Raw genomic sequence first — 18325 nt, forward strand, 5'->3', positions numbered from 1 at the left:
AAAATGCAACAAAAGGAGTAAAAGATTTGGATACACCTCAAAAACCACTCTAGTGGCCAAGTAGGTGGAAATAGTCTTTTCCAACATTTTTTTTCTTCATAGATGCAGCTCTATATTCTCTTTATTATTTGAGATGAGAAATACATTGTTGGTGGTTTTGTTATTACCCAGCCTAGTATCGATCTGATCTTGATACTATCATAAAAGGAGTGACTATCCTAAGTGCTTGATACTATCACAAAAACTGAGTGTTGCAGCAGTGAATCTTCCTTTGACCTTTGGGTGGTTGGGAGGGTAAAGACCCGTGGTGGTATAGGTTGAGTGGTTCTTGTAAGAGTATCTAAAAGTACATTAGTTTTTGGATATCTAGTACATTTTGTGAGTTGAGTACCAGGGGGATTAGAAGGTCCAGTTGAAGGACGATTTGTGTGAATAAGGGTTGAGGGTGTTGGTGGTGATTGAATGTTGGAGAGTTGTATTATGACTTAGACATGTTTATTTGTCCTATTTGAGTGTGATTCAATGGTTGGGTGAGGGTTGGTGAGTATGGGTGTGTTTTGGGCTATTGAATCCTTTTGAGTAACTTGTGGCCTTGTGAGGGGTCTTGTGAGTAAGTGAAGGGTTGACACCTAATTGAATAGGTGAGTTGGGAGAAATATCTCCCTTGTTGGCTGAGTTTATTGGATTCTCTGCATCAACATTCCTTTTCGCTATCAATCCATTCAAACTTCCACCCAAAGATTCAATCTTGTCAAAGTTCAAAATAAATTTCCTTGTTGTCCTTACTATCTTGCATCAACTTTCATATCACTAGGTAGTCTTTTTCTTAGAACAATCATCTTTCATGGTAGGATACCATCTCAGTCCCTTGAGTTAAGTTAGCTTACCTTTAGAATTTATCATTTCCTAATCAAGTTGTTCAAGGGGAAAATGTCACTAATCAAGTTGAAATGTCGATTTCTCAATCTACCTAAGCTAAAAGGTTAAAATAAATTGCAAAAGATAGAACAAGGCTACAAGAAAATGAATCATCAACATTACCTAACTCCACATTATCAACAAAATCTAGAAATAACCTTGTATGTAAATAATTTATCATGCCAAAATTGCCAATTCTAACATGAAAATGAGACCAAGGAAAGCTCTAGAACAACTACTACTATTCATTCACATGTTCCTGATTAACCTCAATCACCACAGAAGATGTACAAATTGATTATAACAAAGAAGATGTTTCATAAATGTAAATATTAATTCAGGACTAAGGAAAATGAAAGAAATAAAAGAATACCAAGCAATCAAAAAAGACTACCAATACCATTGCAAACTATGAACTTCATTTCCATTAATTCTTCACAATATACTAGCAAAGCACAAGTATTCAATCTACAACCTATTGCTAAATGTCTTTTGAAAGAAAACACACTAATGAGTGTTACTAAACTTGGACCTTAAATAATCAATTATTAGACCCTCAAAATGAATTTTGAAATTACATTTATAGGGAAACTTTTTCCTCAAAATTAGAGATTAAATTCCACACAAAACCTTATCAAACTAAGAGCTACAATCAACACACAAGATACTAGCCTAAAACTGAATTAAGAACTATAACTTGACTCAAGAAAATAAAATATAAGTTAGCAGGAACTTAAAATTTGGAGTCAAAGAAGCATGGAGAACAAGAAAAAGAGGATCTATCTAGGCCCCCACCCCCAAGATGACTCCTCCAAAATTTTAAACTTAGGGGCACAAGCAACAAGATGAAGAACAAAGGCCAAAGTAGGTTGTAACTACCATGAACCCATCCATCCAAAGTGATGAGAATCTAGATGTTCCTAAGTGGCTACAATTCAACTTTGAAAGGATAAAGAAGAGAGTATTGAAGAAAGTAAGTTTGCAAAAGATGATCGTTGAGGTTGAGGCCGCAAGGAAGCCAAAGAAGGCAATGACTTTGTATGCCACCTAAAACTATACAAAAGGAGAGATAGTTGCCAATACCCTAAAATAGAGAAGACTTAGTAAAAACTGCCAATATGTGAGGCCCTACCCCGATTCAGTTTGACATTTTCAGTTATTTGCATATTGAGACTATTATGGATGCTTTATTTTATGCATTATGGACTTAGAACACATATGATACCATGATTTGGACCGCACTGACATTTGTTGATGTTTTATTTCATGCATGATGATTATGGAACCTTAGATATGTTACTAGAATAGAATTACATTACGATGATAAATGTTATTTGCAGGATTTTATTTTGATGAAAGAAAAATGATGCATATTTATGAATGGTTCATTTTTGGGAAATTATGTTGTTTGCTTATGTGAAATTGAATGTGAAAACAAATGAGGAATTGAATTATTGTTGTCTAATGTATGAGTGTTTGATTTGCAATAGAATCCATGTATTTGATTATGAATAATTGTGATTATTTGGAGTTACTAATGTGTTAATTGAGATGCGCAGGAAATTATCCATGTGACCATGGAATTTATGGAGAACCAAGCCTAGACCAATGTGCGTTTGTTAAGCCGGGAGTTGTCTATTTGGAGAGACAACACCCCTCCCCTTGTAATGTATTTTATTTGTGATGTGTATAATGCTTGAATGTAAAATTTAATTTATATGTAATTGTGTAATCCTTCAAGAGACCAATTTTCCATGTGTGATTTTTATATTTTATTTTTGTTGTGTCACTTGACACATGTGCTGATTAAGTGTCATTGAGTTGACTTGTCTCTTGGAGGGAGTTTTGTTTCTACCAAAGCCATTCAAAAACATGAGTGTGGTCCCAAATTTGTCTTGGGTAGGGAGTCATGGGAGTGGTCAACTCATGCTTGACCCGTAGGTAAACTTCAGTGGGGTTTCCAAAGGGTTTAATGGACTCCTAGGGTAAGTTTTTAGGCTTTTCCAAAGGTCCTAAGGGTATACCTATGGGTTAGGGGTGTTTTGCAACATGTGGCTTCTCCCATGTGACTATGAAGTCACTTCAAAAAGTGGTGTTTTCAAGATGCACGAAAATTGAACTTAGAAAGTTCTTCCTAGGATAGTGAACCTTCCCCTTAGGAGTCAAACTCTCTTCCCTATCCTCTTCCACCTTTTCCCTTTCCAATTTTGGTAGTGTGTAAGAGTTTGGGAAGGGCAACCAATGGGAACTCACACCTCACCCAAGGGGTTGGGAAGTGTGTGAGAGGCCTTCTTAGGCAAGATTTTGCAAACTTAGTGAGTAATCACCCACTCTCCTTTTTGGGAGATTTTGCTTGTTTGGAAACAGTTAGTAGGAGTTGACATTTTTAGTGGAATTTTGGGAGAAAAGATAGTGGAAATTGGGCAGCTCATCCCCAACTAAAGTTAGCAAACCATTTGGTAGAATTAGGTTGGTTACTCTCTTCTTTCTCTTATTATGTTGAAAATGATAGTCATGTGTTTTGTAACAAGAAAAGAGTTGCTTGAAAGATTGTGTTTTTAAGAAGTTTTTGTGTTGAAGTAAAATGTATAGTTTTCCTTTCTATGTGTTTGATGTGTTTCTTGTTGTTTTTGGGAGTGTCCAAGATCTCCTATCCTTGGGAGGGTAGGAAGATTCTTGGGGTGGAAGGAGTTTGACAGCCATGGGTGAGAGGCTCTCCTTATGGAGAGTGTTCTCAAGGGAGTCCTTGGTGACCCTTGATGCATAGCCTTGTGTATGCATTTGGGGGTCATAAGGGGAGCATATATGGCCTTGAGCCTTTTTGGGGGGCATAAGGTTTGTGAAATGTTTGGGTTGCATTTGTGTTGCCATGAGGTGGCTAATGTAGTGTTGTTCTTTTGGCATGCATTCTCCCCATTGGTACATGGTCCACTTCCACCCATGGAAGAGTCACCATGAAAGTGGTGAATGTGAAGCTTGGGAAGGGGAAATTTGATTGTAAATATGTTCCTATGTTTTGTAGTGGTTTTTGCATGTTTGTAACCCATCTAGTGCTTGGTTCTCCAAGCTCGGGGGTGGCTTCTAGTAAGCCTAGGCTGGGAGGTGAGCTTCCCATGGTCAAAACATGTTTTTATTGCAGGTTGCATGGGAATGGGAAAAGATGGATTAAAGAGCTATGTGGCTGATTTTTGTTGCAGCAAAATGTTTTAAAGATAGGGGAGAAATGGAAGCATTCAATGTTGTAGTATTTTCCTTCAAAAAAAAAGGGGTTGTATTATTTTTAAGTAACTATGTAGAGACATACATTGTAGGGTTGTTCAACCCATTTGTATACATGATTATTTTGTATCCTCAAAAAAAAAAAAAAAACATATTTGATATCTACTTGATAGTGATATATTTGTTGCTTTCTACCCCTATTTCTAGTAGTTGCAAATGAAAAAGTAATGTATTAGATTTTATGAAAAATTTCATGTTACAAAGGAAAAGTAGATGCATTTTATTTTACATGTATTCTGCAAATAGATGAAAACCAAGTTGCTGTAAATTCAGATGAAACAGTCCATTATTTCTCTTTTTAAAAACTGCAAAAGAAATTTATTAAAAAGTCTATTTCATGTATGTAGTCTTAGCTATTTGGCTTGCAAAATAAGATGTATTCTCCCCATTTAAAGCAGAAAATGAAACTTGTTACAGCAGTTTATTCCTTTCAAAAAAAAAAATTTATTTAACATTTAGTTTAGTATTTTAGTGTCAAGGAAAAATAATGTAAGTAGGTAACCCCTTTAAATGCATTTTGTTGTTCTACAAATTAAGATTATACACAATAGGAAAGCCTATATGAGATAAAAAAAATGTATATATAAATGAATGGTAGCACAAAAGAGATATTTATAAATGTTTTTAGCCCTTAAATACTATTTGAAGGTTCTGTTTCAAAAATAAGATATATACATTTGCAGCCCTGATAATATTAAATTACAGAAAAAAAAAAGATCTGAATAACATGTCTTTTAAAACATATTTCTACATGTAAAATCATATATATATTTATATATATATATATATATATACATCCATGCAAGTGTGTGTGTATATATATATATATATATATATATATATATTTGATAAAGAAGCTGCCAGTTTTCTGGAATATAAAACTGTATGAGATGAGCTTCTCTTTCCAAAATATTTATAAACCTATATTTAAATGTAAATATATATATATATATATATATATATGTAAAAAAAAAATTAAATGTCAACCAAATATAAGTGATGAACCTTATTTTATCGCATGCTGTAACTGGGAACAAATCCATGCGAAAAAGAAAAACGTTTAAACCAAACTAACAAAAAAAAAACTATGCTTAGTGTTGCGGGGGGGGCCGCGGCTCCCGGGCGGCGGCGGCCGCAGCCTGCGGCACCCGCAGACTGCGGGCGGCGTCGTCCGCAGCCTGCGGGGAGCCGCAGCCTGCGGCAGCGCCGACCGCAGCCAGCGGAGCCTCCGCGCTGCGGGCGCTTTCCCCCCCCACCACTCCACCCCCTCTTCGTTGTTCCCGCGTTGCGTCCGGTAAACCCCATCTCCGCCCAGCAGTTAGTGTTTTTTTTCGCCGCCCACTCCAAACCCTCGCTCGGCCCTCCTCCACCATCTCACCTGCACACACAAGCACGCTAAAAAAATAAAACAAAAAAAAATATAAAAGATGTCATTTCGCCCTAACCCTAGTTCGGTTAGGGCAAAGACCCACATGGTTTTGAAAACAAGATGGGTGTGGAGGGAAGCACGACTTTTAAAAAGGGGACTTACTTTATCCCTCTTCTTCTTGGCATAAAATCATGAACTCAATTTGAGGAGGCATAGGTATATATATATATATATATATATATATATATATATATATATATATATATATATATATATATATATATATATATATATATATATATATATAAGGTAAGAAGTTTAAATTGGTTTTTCTTTTAAAACTTGGTTAGTGGTGAAATTATGTTCTAAGAATTCTGCTTGCAATATTTGACCAACGAAGGAGAAACGTTATAAAAGGGTTTTTTTTTACATCTAAGTGGAATAGATAAGAAAAAAAATAATAATAATAATAATAAAAGAAAAAAAAGGGGTGTGACCACTAAGAATTAGGTAGGGTCAAAGAGGGCCAATTTAAGTATATGATTATAGCATAGTTTTAAATTATGGGGGCCTAAATGAACTGAAGTATTTTATTCCAAGAGGTTTTAATTTTACTAAAGTGTTTTAAATGACGAGGTTATCTAAACTTAGAATTCTAGTGGATAAGAAGAGAAGGTAAAATTTAAAAAAAATGCCTAAAATTGAAATTAATCGTTACACTTGAACTTTTAATTATTTATTAATGATGCTTAGCGATCTCCCGCTCTTGAGGAATATATGCTCGTTGATTACTTAGTAAACCATGTTACCCAATTGAGTTTAATCAACCGTTTTATACAATTATAGTTTAGACTCAACCCAAAGGCATTATCTTAATTAAGTTAATCACACTTAGTTGACTATTTTAAATAAGTAAGTCGCTAAATAGTAAGTATATTTTAAAAAAAAAAATATTTCCGTTCGTGCCCATGAGTGGGCATGACATTTTGGTATCAGAGCCAAGTTTGCCAACACTAGGGAACCTTACTCCATTACGTTTCGCTATAATTATTCAATTAATTTAAATTGTAATTCATTTTATTTTTAAACTAGCTAAAATATTTTCTCCTAAAAATAGTTATTTATTTCATTTTATTTTATTCTCTTAAAAAGGATGCCTCCAGCTACGCGACAAGCTCGCAAATGTGGTAGAGGCCCTAGGCGTGCACGCATGGCACGCGAAGAGGTCATTAGGGAGGAATCGGTTCAGGAAGTGGACCCAGCAGCTCCTCCCGAGCAACCAGCTGACCCGAACCGAGACATCTTGGTAGCTCTTCAGAACCTGATTGGACTAGTACAGGATAGGCTTCCAGCAGTAGATCATAATGTTGAAAACCAGAACTCAGGAAGTCATAGAACAGTAGAACGGGAACGGAGTAGGAGTCCACCTCCTAATCCCGTGGAGAGTCAGGCTGTGCATGAGCCCGAACCTATTCACCTACCAGCACCACCTCCAGCCGTAGCACCAGTGTATATTGAGAGGGCACGTAGAGATCCAGGGGATCTAATCAGAGAGGTTATGCGTCTTCAGCCACCATCATTTGGGGGATCTACCGATGGGGTAGAAGCAGAGGCATGGCTTTTAAGCCTAGATAGGTGCTTTGCATTGCGCTCTTATGAGAGCAATCTAAAAGCACGTGCAACGGTTCACCTATTGCGAGGAACAGCCTCCACATGGTGGAGACAGGAAGAATATAAGTGTGGCTTAGAGATAGAGACCCTCACTTGGGAGATTTTCACAGAGAGATTCAGGGAGAGGTATTTGTCAGAGCATTTCAGACAGCGTAGGGTGGATTAGTTTCATGATCTTCAGCAGAAGGGTATGTCAGTGACACAGTATGAGAACAAGTTCTTTGAACTATTGCCTTATGTAGATTACCTGAAAGATGAAAAGCTTCTCGTCAACCGATTTGTCAGAGGATTGAATTCCGGCATAGCAGGACCAGTGAGAATGGCCGCTCCAGGGAGCCTCCGGGTTGCCGTGGAGAAGGCTTTGATAGCCGAGGAGATTCAGGCCAGACCACATGACTCGAAGGATCGGTTTCAAAACCGTAATCCTTCACCACAGACTTATGGGTTTCAGAAACCCCATTGGAAAGGTAACAACAGGCACTCATCGAGGTTCTCCAAACCCCCTCCTCCGCAGCAGTCACAGCAAAACCAGAGGCAAAAGCCTCCGCAGAATCAGCAGGGCACAAAGCCCAAGCAGTGGCAGTCACAGGGTCAGAAGCGAGATCAGAAATCTCAGGCTCCTTACACACCTCCGGCTAGGACTCAGCAGTCTTCTAGAGGTGGGTACAGTGGTTCTAGTAGGACAGGGGGACAGTCTTTCTCCAGACCACAGGGAGTACAGTTTCAGGCACGAGGCCCTTGCTTCACATGTGGGGCCATGGGACACCTAGCGAGAGAGTGTCCCCAGGGTCAGATGACAGGAAATCAGAGGATGGCAGCATCAGAGCCGACAGTTGGGGACATGGGCAAGTCCCACAGAGTCTTCGCAGCGGTTGACAACCGCCAGGCAGAGCATCAGGCCACGGTAATAGAGGTAGCAGGTATGATCAGTGGTAGCAATATATCTATATTATTTGATTCAGGAGCTACTGATTCTTTTATATCTCCATTGGTTGTGGAGCGTTGCGGGCTAGTGGCAACTAGGCAAGAGGTCCGTTGGGAAGTGGAATTAGCTTCAGGGGCTAGAGTGTCAGTGGAATCAGAGGTTAAGGGATGTCAGCTTCAAATTGGCAACATCACCACCTTAGTAGACCTTAGAGTTACACCACTTGGATCCTATGGCGTTGTACTTGGCATGGATTGGCTTTATGCCCACAGAGCCAAGATGGATTGTCGCCTGAAAAGGATCGAGTGTGAGGATGATCATGGCTCTCCTATAGTGATCACTGGAATTCAGAGACCCGTGTCTCTTCGTATGATCTCCGCCATGCAGCTTAAGCGGAGCATGAGAAAGGGATGTCAGTTATTTGCCATCACCATTAGTGATAGAGAAGAAGGAGAGGAAAAAGAACCATCTATTGATGACTATCCTATCCTTAGAGAATTTGCCGATGTTTTTCCTTCAGAGTTACCTGGTATGCCGCCCCGTAGAGAGATTGATTTTCATATAGACCTTGTTCCAGGAGCCGAACCAATTTCTAGAGCACCATATAGAATGACTACAAATGAGCTTAATGAGCTCAAGATTCAGCTTGAGGAATTCCTAGAGAAGGGCCACATTCGCCCTAGTGTATCCCCTTGGGGTGCACCAGTCATCTTCGTGAAGAAGAAAGATGGATCTCTCCGATTATGCATGGACTACCGTCAGTTGAACAAAGTAACCATCAAGAACCGATATCCATTGCCCAGGATCGATGATTTGTTCGACCAACTTCAAGGTGCTAAAGTATTTTCCAAGATTGATTTAAAATCAGGGTACCATCAGTTGAGAATAGTGGAAAGTGATATCCACAAGACCGCATTTCGCACTAGATATGGCCACTATGAGTTCACCGTGGTCCCATTCGGTCTTACGAATGCCCCAGCAGTTTTTATGAGTCTCATGAATGGAGTATTCCGTACATTCCTCGACCGATTTGTGATTGTGTTTCTCGACGACATTTTGATATATTCACGGAATGAGGAGGAACATGAGGAGCACTTGAGACAGGTTTTGCAGTGTTTGAGGGAAAATCAGTTGTATGGCAGTTTGTCGAAGTGTGCTTTCTTTAAAACTGAGATCAAGTACCTTGGTCATGTTATATCCGGTGATGGGATCTCAGTGGACCCATCCAAGATCAGAGCCATTATGGATTGGCCAGCACCGACCAGTGTGACAGAGGTCAGGAGCTTCATGGGCTTAGCAGGTTATTACCGACGTTTTGTTGAGGGATTCTCTAGAGTTGCTCATCCTATCACTTCTCTTCAGCGCAAAGGGAAGAAGTTTGAGTGGACGGAGAAGTGCGAGAAGGCCTTTCAGGAACTTAAAAAGGCACTTACTACCGCACCTATCCTTGTAGTACCGGATCCTTCAGCTGATTTCATGGTTTGCACAGATGCTTCCCTAGATGGTTTAGGAGCAGTACTTATGCAGAATGGCAGAGCTATAGCTTTTGAGTCTAGGAAACTCAAGACTCACGAGCTTAATTACCCCACCCATGATCTGGAGCTTGCAGCCGTAGTGCATGCACTTGTGAGATGGAGACATTTCCTTTTGGGTCATCATTTTGAGTTGCACTCAGACCATCAGAGCCTTCAGTACATATTTACTCAGCCGAATCTTAATGCACGATAGAGGAGATGGATGGAATTCTTGTGTGAGTATGATTTTGACGTTCACTACATCAAAGGGAAAGAAAATGTAGTTGCAGATGCTTTGAGTAGGAGACGTCACGAGGTATTCACCATGTCTATGAGCACGGATTTGAGAGATCGGATCATGCAGCGACTGCCAGAAGATAGATGGTATTTAGAGGTTTGTGAGGCTATTCGATCTCAGGGAACTTTGGAAGGGAAATATGTGGATTATTCCTTAGAGCCCGATGGTTTATTACACCATAGAGGGCGCATCTATGTACCTTCTACCTCAGGATTGCGAGAGTTCATTATCACAGAGGCACATAGAGCTCCTTATGTGGCACATCCCGGAGTCAAGAAGTTGCATGCAGATTTGAGAGAACTATATCATTGGCCAGGAATGCGACAGCTTATCGCCGAGTTGGTAGCCCGATGCCTGGAGTGTCAGAGAGTCAAGGCGGAGCACAGCCATCCAGGTGGGTTGCTCCAATCTCATGCTATACCAGAGTGGAAGTGGGACACTATATCTATGGATTTCATCATTGGTCTCCCTATGTCATCTCGCCGCCATGATGCCATCTTGGTGATGGTTGACAAGTTGACCAAAGTGGCTCACTTTTCACCAGTTCGTACCACTTTCACAGCACCAGCAGTAGCACAGGTGTTTTTGCGAGACATCGTCAGGCTTCATGGTGTTCCGCGTAAGATCATTTCCAACAGGGATTCCCTCTTCACTTCCTCTTTTTGGAAGGCGTTACAGGCAGCTATGGGTACCAAGCTCAACTTTAGTACAGCCTATCATCCGGAAACGGATGGCCAGACAGAGAGAGTTAATCAGGTGTTAGAGGATATGCTTCGCATGTATGTCATGGATCACTAGACCAGATGGGAGGAGTATCTTCCCTTAGTGGAGTTTGCCTATAACAATGGGCATCACACGTCCTTGGGGATGCCACCCTATCAGGCATTATATGGCAGGCCTTGTAGGACACCATTGAGTTGGGACCGCATAGAGGATAGAGTTGCCATTGGTCCAGAGATAGTTCGGGATATGGAACAACAGGTGGATTTGATTAGGCAGCGTCTTAGAGAGGCACAGGATAGACAGAAGAAGTATGCAGATGCAAAGAGGGTTGATCGTAGCTACTCAGTTGGAGACAGAGTCTTCTTGAGAGTGCGACCGCATAAGAGTCCAATCCGTTATGGAAAGGGTTCTAAGCTCGCACCTCGATTTGTAGGACCATTTGAGATCCTTGAGAGGATAGGGCCAGTTGCCTACCATCTAGCATTGCCACCTAGCCTGTCACGCATCCACGATGTGTTTCATGTTTCAGTTTTGAGGAAGTATATCTATGATGAGTCTCATATTCTAGATTGGGATGCCTTGCAGGTGGAGTCGGACGGGCAGCTAGCTTTGGAGCCCATTCGCATTTTGGCACGCCGGACGCTGAGCCTTCGAGGGCGAGAGCTGGACCAGGTTAGAGTCCAGTGGGATTGCTATGATGAGGTCACAGCCTCATGGGAGGATGCAGCACTTATGAGATCACAGTACCCCCACCTTTTTGATGAACTCCAGGAGGAAGTTCATGCCTAGAGGGGGAGGGTGTGAGGCCCTACCCCGATTCAGTTTGACATTTTCAGTTATTTGCATATTGAGACTATTATGGATGCTTTATTTTATGCATTATGGACTTAGAACACATATGATACCATGATTTGGACCGCACTGACATTTGTTGATGTTTTATTTCATGCATGATGATTATGGAACCTTAGATATGTTACTAGAATAGAATTACATTACGATGATAAATGTTATTTGCAGGATTTTATTTTGATGAAAGAAAAATGATGCATATTTATGAATGGTTCATTTTTGGGAAATTATGTTGTTTGCTTATGTGAAATTGAATGTGAAAACAAATGAGGAATTGAATTATTGTTGTCTAATGTATGAGTGTTTGATTTGCAATAGAATCCATGTATTTGATTATGAATAATTGTGATTATTTGGAGTTACTAATGTGTTAATTGAGATGCGCAGGAAATTATCCATGTGACCATGGAATTTATGGAGAACCAAGCCTAGACCAATGTGCGTTTGTTAAGCCGGGAGTTGTCTATTTGGAGAGACAACACCCCTCCCCTTGTAATGTATTTTATTTGTGATGTGTATAATGCTTGAATGTAAAATTTAATTTATATGTAATTGTGTAATCCTTCAAGAGACCAATTTTCCATGTGTGATTTTTATATTTTATTTTTGTTGTGTCACTTGACACATGTGCTGATTAAGTGTCATTGAGTTGACTTGTCTCTTGGAGGGAGTTTTGTTTCTACCAAAGCCATTCAAAAACATGAGTGTGGTCCCAAATTTGTCTTGGGTAGGGAGTCATGGGAGTGGTCAACTCATGCTTGACCCGTAGGTAAACTTCAGTGGGGTTTCCAAAGGGTTTAATGGACTCCTAGGGTAAGTTTTTAGGCTTTTCCAAAGGTCCTAAGGGTATACCTATGGGTTAGGGGTGTTTTGCAACATGTGGCTTCTCCCATGTGACTATGAAGTCACTTCAAAAAGTGGTGTTTTCAAGATGCACGAAAATTGAACTTAGAAAGTTCTTCCTAGGATAGTGAACCTTCCCCTTAGGAGTCAAACTCTCTTCCCCATCCTCTTCCACCTTTTCCCTTTCCAATTTTGGTAGTGTGTAAGAGTTTGGGAAGGGCAACCAATGGGAACTCACACCTCACCCAAGGGGTTGGGAAGTGTGTGAGAGGCCTTCTTAGGCAAGATTTTGCAAACTTAGTGAGTAATCACCCACTCTCCTTTTTGGGAGATTTTGCTTGTTTGGAAACAGTTAGTAGGAGTTGACATTTTTAGTGGAATTTTGGGAGAAAAGATAGTGGAAATTGGGCAGCTCATCCCCAACTAAAGTTAGCAAACCATTTGGTAGAATTAGGTTGGTTACTCTCTTCTTTCTCTTATTATGTTGAAAATGATAGTCATGTGTTTTGTAACAAGAAAAGAGTTGCTTGAAAGATTGTGTTTTTAAGAAGTTTTTGTGTTGAAGTAAAATGTATAGTTTTCCTTTCTATGTGTTTGATGTGTTTCTTGTTGTTTTTGGGAGTGTCCAAGATCTCCTATCCTTGGGAGGGTAGGAAGATTCTTGGGGTGGAAGGAGTTTGACAGCCATGGGTGAGAGGCTCTCCTTATGGAGAGTGTTCTCAAGGGAGTCCTTGGTGACCCTTGATGCATAGCCTTGTGTATGCATTTGGGGGTCATAAGGGGAGCATATATGGCCTTGAGCCTTTTTGGGGGGCATAAGGTTTGTGAAATGTTTGGGTTGCATTTGTGTTGCCATGAGGTGGCTAATGTAGTGTTGTTCTTTTGGCATGCATTCTCCCCATTGGTACATGGTCCACTTCCACCCATGGAAGAGTCACCATGAAAGTGGTGAATGTGAAGCTTGGGAAGGGGAAATTTGATTGTAAATATGTTCCTATGTTTTGTAGTGGTTTTTGCATGTTTGTAACCCGTCTAGTGCTTGGTTCTCCAAGCTCGGGGGTGGCTTCTAGTAAGCCTAGGCTGGGAGGTGAGCTTCCCATGGTCAAAACATGTTTTTATTGCAGGTTGCATGGGAATGGGAAAAGATGGATTAAAGAGCTATGTGGCTGATTTTTGTTGCAGCAAAATGTTTTAAAGATAGGGGAGAAATGGAAGCATTCAATGTTGTAGTATTTTCCTTCAAAAAAAAAGGGGTTGTATTATTTTTAAGTAACTATGTAGAGACATACATTGTAGGGTTGTTCAACCCATTTGTATACATGATTATTTTGTATCCTCAAAAAAAAAAAAAAAACATATTTGATATCTACTTGATAGTGATATATTTGTTGCTTTCTACCCCTATTTCTAGTAGTTGCAAATGAAAAAGTAATGTATTAGATTTTATGAAAAATTTCATGTTACAAAGGAAAAGTAGATGCATTTTATTTTACATGTATTCTGCAAATAGATGAAAACCAAGTTGCTGTAAATTCAGATGAAACAGTCCATTATTTCTCTTTTTAAAAACTGCAAAAGAAATTTATTAAAAAGTCTATTTCATGTATGTAGTCTTAGCTATTTGGCTTGCAAAATAAGATGTATTCTCCCCATTTAAAGCAGAAAATGAAACTTGTTACAGCAGTTTATTCCTTTCAAAAAAAAAAATTTATTTAACATTTAGTTTAGTATTTTAGTGTCAAGGAAAAATAATGTAAGTAGGTAACCCCTTTAAATGCATTTTGTTGTTCTACAAATTAAGATTATACACAATAGGAAAGCCTATATGAGATAAAAAAAATGTATATATAAATGAATGGTAGCACAAAAGAGATATTTATAAATGTTTTTAGCCCTTAAATACTATTTGAAGGTTCTGTTTCAAAAATAAGATATATACATTTGCAGCCCTGATAATATTAAATTACAGAAAAAAAAAAGATCTGAATAACATGTCTTTTAAAACATATTTCTACATGTAAAATCATATATATATTTATATATATATATATATATATACATCCATGCAAGTGTGTGTGTATATATATATATATATATATATATATATATATTTGATAAAGAAGCTGCCAGTTTTCTGGAATATAAAACTGTATGAGATGAGCTTCTCTTTCCAAAATATTTATAAACCTATATTTAAATGTAAATATATATATATATATATATATATATGTAAAAAAAAAATTAAATGTCAACCAAATATAAGTGATGAACCTTATTTTATCGCATGCTGTAACTGGGAACAAATCCATGCGAAAAAGAAAAACGTTTAAACCAAACTAACAAAAAAAAAACTATGCTTAGTGTTGCGGGGGGGGCCGCGGCTCCCGGGCGGCGGCGGCCGCAGCCTGCGGCACCCGCAGACTGCGGGCGGCGTCGTCCGCAGCCTGCGGGGAGCCGCAGCCTGCGGCAGCGCCGACCGCAGCCAGCGGAGCCTCCGCGCTGCGGGCGCTTTCCCCCCCCACCACTCCACCCCCTCTTCGTTGTTCCCGCGTTGCGTCCGGTAAACCCCATCTCCGCCCAGCAGTTAGTGTTTTTTTTCGCCGCCCACTCCAAACCCTCGCTCGGCCCTCCTCCACCATCTCACCTGCACACACAAGCACGCTAAAAAAATAAAACAAAAAAAAATATAAAAGATGTCATTTCGCCCTAACCCTAGTTCGGTTAGGGCAAAGACCCACATGGTTTTGAAAACAAGATGGGTGTGGAGGGAAGCACGACTTTTAAAAAGGGGACTTACTTTATCCCTCTTCTTCTTGGCATAAAATCATGAACTCAATTTGAGGAGGCATAGGTATATATATATATATATATATATATATATATATATATATATATATATATATATATATATATATATATATATATATATATATATATATAAGGTAAGAAGTTTAAATTGGTTTTTCTTTTAAAACTTGGTTAGTGGTGAAATTATGTTCTAAGAATTCTGCTTGCAATATTTGACCAACGAAGGAGAAACGTTATAAAAGGGTTTTTTTTTACATCTAAGTGGAATAGATAAGAAAAATAATAATAATAATAATAATAAAAGAAAAAAAAGGGGTGTGACCACTAAGAATTAGGTAGGGTCAAAGAGGGCCAATTTAAGTATATGATTATAGCATAGTTTTAAATTATGGGGGCCTAAATTAACTGAAGTATTTTATTCCAAGAGGTTTTAATTTTACTAAAGTGTTTTAAATGACGAGGTTATCTAAACTTAGAATTCTAGTGGATAAGAAGAGAAGGTAAAATTTAAAAAAAACGCCTAAAATTGAAATTAATCGTTACACTTGAACTTTTAATTATTTATTAATGATGCTTAGCGATCTCCCGCTCTTGAGGAATATATGCTCGTTGATTACTTAGTAAACCATGTTACCCAATTGAGTTTAATCAACCGTTTTATACAATTATAGTTTAGACTCAACCCAAAGGCATTATCTTAATTAAGTTAATCACACTTAGTTGACTATTTTAAATAAGTAAGTCGCTAAATAGTAAGTATATTTTAAAAAAAAAATATTTCCGTTCGTGCCCATGAGTGGGCATGACATTTTGGTATCAGAGCCAAGTTTGCCAACACTAGGGAACCTTACTCCATTACGTTTCGCTATAATTATTCAATTAATTTAAATTGTAATTCATTTTATTTTTAAACTAGCTAAAATATTTTCTCCTAAAAATAGTTATTTATTTCATTTTATTTTATTCTCTTAAAAAGGATGCCTCCAGCTACGCGACAAGCTCGCAAATGTGGTAGAGGCCCTAGGCGTGCACGCATGGCACGCGAAGAGGTCATTAGGGAGGAATCGGTTCAGGAAGTGGACCCAGCAGCTCCTCCCGAGCAACCAGCTGACCCGAACCGAGACATCTTGGTAGCTCTTCAGAACCTGATTGGACTAGTACAGGATAGGCTTCCAGCAGTAGATCATAATGTTGAAAACCAGAACTCAGGAAGTCATAGAACAGTAGAACGGGAACGGAGTAGGAGTCCACCTCCTAATCCCGTGGAGAGTCAGGCTGTGCATGAGCCCGAACCTATTCACCTACCAGCACCACCTCCAGCCGTAGCACCAGTGTATATTGAGAGGGCACGTAGAGATCCAGGGGATCTAATCAGAGAGGTTATGCGTCTTCAGCCACCATCATTTGGGGGATCTACCGATGGGGTAGAAGCAGAGGCATGGCTTTTAAGCCTAGATAGGTGCTTTGCATTGCGCTCTTATGAGAGCAATTTAAAAGCACGTGCAGCGGTTCACCTATTGCGAGGAACAGCCTCCACATGGTGGAGACAGGAAGAATATAAGTGTGGCTTAGAGATAGAGACCCTCACTTGGGAGATTTTCACAGAGAGATTCAGGGAGAGGTATTTGTCAGAGCATTTCAGACAGCGTAGGGTGGATGAGTTTCATGATCTTCAGCAGAAGGGTATGTCAGTGACACAGTACGAGAACAAGTTCTTTGAACTATTGCCTTATGTAGATTACCTGAAAGATGAAAAGCTTCTCGTCAACCGATTTGTTGACGAATCTCTCAACATACTCAAACTGTCATACTCCAAGAGTTGCTTTCACAATCGTTCAATATCCCACAAGAATGCAGACATAGCTAGCATGTATAAAAGAAAAAGTTGTAGAATCTCTTGAATGGTGTATTTTTTTTCAACATGAAATTAAGGTGAAGAATCTACCTCCTGCATGGGATTGCAAGCAATGCACAAATGCCTTCGACACTGATTTGATCTTGTTGGGGGTTGAAGTTGCCACGGATGCCTACATGAGATCACAATGCACAAATGACCTACCCTCTTCTTTTTTTTAAAGTAATGGTCATTATCGTCAGAATTACGATGAACTCGTACACTTTTTTGAAAAAAAAAACAATTTTCATTACTAATGCCTTCTTCATTGAAACCAAATGGCAAATTGCCAGTGGAATTTTGACAAATTTGGGCATTTATAAAAAGAAAATCAAATTTGGTCACAATATACCTTCTCCATTGGAAATCTAGTCCAAATGTATTAGTGTCTGAATGCAGACTCCAATGATTGTCCTAAAGGTGTGTAAATACGTTTAGTAAAGTTGTTGGCGTTACCTCGTGAGTTTGTAGTAGGTCCTCGATTGGTGTTATTGTTTTGGGCATTGTTGGTCTTGTTTGTGTTAAGATAATCTTGATTGGTATTGGGTGTATAAGTATTAGTGCTTTGGTTAGCACCCTTTTGATTCTTGGTAGCCTGAGGATTGCCTGATAAAGATAATACTAGTTGTTTAGATTTTACATCATTAGCTTTGTCTCCTCCTTCATTTCTAGTATTTTTGTTTCTAGTCCAGAACTTGGATTTGTCTAAGTTATTGTTATTATTTTGGTTATTGTTCTGGTTATTATAATGAGAGTTGGATGAATTTGTTCCTTCTTTGAAGAATTTCAATGTTACTTTCTTTACACATGCCTCGTCTACTTGGATGCCATTTTCAATCAATTTAGCAAAAGATGGTATGCATTGGAGCTTGAGTATGTAACTCTTCTCACTATTCAAATTGTCAATGAAAATTTCCATCTTTTCTTTTTCAGGTACATCTCAAGGATATCTTGAAACCATCTGTCGCCAAAGTTGAAGAAACACCATGAATGTTTTCTTGTTCTTCTATTTGGTATTGTAGACATCTAGCATGGTAATGGCATGTTGAATGTTGTAGGAATAATGAGTGATAAATTTGTTGACTAATTCATCAAAGGATCTGATAGGAGGTGTGATTTTGGATAACCATTCCATTGTTTGCCCTCCCAAGCTTCTTGTGAATAATCTCATTAAATAGGTGTCATCATGGGCAAATTCCAGGCTCATGGTACAAAATTCCCAAACATGATC

The sequence above is a fragment of the Cryptomeria japonica genome, chromosome 5, assembly GCF_030272615.1.
Source record: "Cryptomeria japonica chromosome 5, Sugi_1.0, whole genome shotgun sequence".
Lineage (NCBI taxonomy): Eukaryota > Viridiplantae > Streptophyta > Pinopsida > Cupressales > Cupressaceae > Cryptomeria > Cryptomeria japonica.